This window comes from Myotis davidii, unplaced genomic scaffold (assembly GCF_000327345.1).
Source record: "Myotis davidii unplaced genomic scaffold, ASM32734v1 scaffold392, whole genome shotgun sequence".
Classification (NCBI taxonomy): domain Eukaryota; kingdom Metazoa; phylum Chordata; class Mammalia; order Chiroptera; family Vespertilionidae; genus Myotis; species Myotis davidii.
Window position 1 is genome coordinate 1,917,216 of NW_006284244.1, and position 1,677 is coordinate 1,918,892.

At 50.7% G+C, this 1,677-nt stretch overlaps 1 protein-coding gene and 1 long non-coding RNA gene across 3 annotated transcripts in view; one reads left to right on the plus strand and one right to left on the minus strand.

Annotated features, from left to right (window-relative positions):
• The window catches only part of MAP9 (microtubule associated protein 9), a 25,391-nt gene extending 25,226 nt beyond the window's left edge, over positions 1-165 (minus strand). The window contains exon 1 of one of the 2 annotated variants that reach the window (XM_015568576.1): positions 43-165. The gene's annotated coding sequence lies outside the window, so the exon portion shown is untranslated. Of the gene's footprint in view, positions 1-38 lie in introns of both variants that reach the window. The other variant, XM_006754273.2, reaches the window with a different exon arrangement.
• Positions 166-344: 179 nt separating this feature from the next.
• The window catches only part of LOC107184257, a 90,135-nt gene continuing 88,802 nt past the window's right edge, over positions 345-1,677 (plus strand). The window contains exon 1 of the long non-coding RNA XR_001515085.1: positions 345-587. This is a non-coding gene — a long non-coding RNA (uncharacterized LOC107184257). The remainder of the gene's footprint in view (positions 588-1,677) is intronic.

The following is a 1,677-nucleotide window of genomic DNA, read 5'->3' on the forward strand; positions in this document are numbered from 1 at the left end:
CTCCGCGACCCCCCACTCCCAAGTCCCACGTTCTGTACCCACTCCTGCCGAGGGCTCTCCGTGACCCCGAGGACGGAGCGACTGGACTCGGGGAAGAGCCTCTCCCCCAGGCCTGGGCCGGGCACCTCCTTGACGGGGAACTGGAATGAGCGAGGGGGCGGGGCTAAAAACGGAGGTGGCTGGCGGTTGCTAGGAAACAGCGTCTCCGGAAGGAAGTGACTTCCCTACTGCCAGGTCTCTCGGGTACCCGACACCTTCTAAGGGCCCCACGCGTCGCTGGGGCAACCGTCCAGACGGAGGAAATGACGTCAGCCCTCTGGGTCCTGGGAGAGGTGTGCGCCTCGGCCGCCTGGGCTTCCGTTGTTGCCTAGGAGACAGGACCCGTCCCGCTCCCACTCGGGCGCCCAGAGCCTTGAGCCAGTGGAACGAGGGCCTCCATCCGCACCTGCTGCGTGAGCCAAAGCGTATTCTTCGTTTTGCCACAAATAGAACATGAAGCCTGTGACTCGGCTGACAGAATAGTGTACGGATGAATGGGACAGAATAGCACGACGGTGACGTTTGCAGACTCCGGAGTCTCACTGCAGGTTTGAATCTTGGCGCCCCTTCCCTATGCCCCTGTGAAGTCGTAAAAGTTAACATGTCTATGCCCCAGTTTCCTCGTCTGAAAAGAAAAAAGGGGGAGATAATAAGAGTGACCACCTTAACGCTTTGCTGGGTGTATACATGAAATAATACAGGTGGAATACTTGCAAGAGTGCCTGGGATTTAATTCAGTCAATATCAGATACACTCTTTATGCAACTCAGCCACAAAGCACCTAGACAGAAGTCATCCCTTGTCCACACTGCTGAAAACTCATTCCAAGTGTTAGTTTTTATTTGTGGGATCAGGAGAAGACTCATAGAAGGGAAATATCAGTATCTTAAGGAAAGACAATTCTGACCAACTACACTGTTTAAATGTGTTCATCAGCATCTGATGAGTGATGGAAGCTGGCTATTGTTAGTCAAATATACCAGTATGTATTCTTTTATATTGTCATGTAGAGACACATGAATTACTATATAGCAAGAGAAATATATTCAAACTCAGAACTTGTCATTCTAAACAAATTATTTTTGTTACCAGGGTAGTGTCTTTAGTTCAATGCTCTCTACAGATATTGTTCTAGCCAAGGATGCATGATCTGAACGGATACTCTCTCTACTCCCTGTATATTGCTGTCTTGTGCCTAGTATAATTCTGCATACTTTACTCCTATCATTTGATTCAGTCTTTCCTAAACTCTGTAAAATTTCTGCTCTTTATATCTACACGAGTGACCCAGTGCATGGATTCGTGCACATTGAAAGGAAATTAATTAGAAGGTGGCCAATGGGGTGGGAATGGGCCTGAGCCATGGATGGTGCGGGCAGTGGTGGTGGGGGGAGCCTCTTCCACATCTGGGGCAGCGCTAGGGATGTCCAACACTGCCAGCTTAGGCCCGCTTCCCAAGCCTAAGCCGTCAGTTGGACATCCCCCTAGGGCTCCCGGGCTGTGAGAGGGCACAGGCCAGGCTGAGGGGCAGCCCCCCTAACCGCACCCCCCTAACCGCCCCCCAGCACAGGAATTGGGCCTCTGGTAGATTAATAGGATAAAATGTTGCCAACTAAACTACAAATTTTATTTCTCACC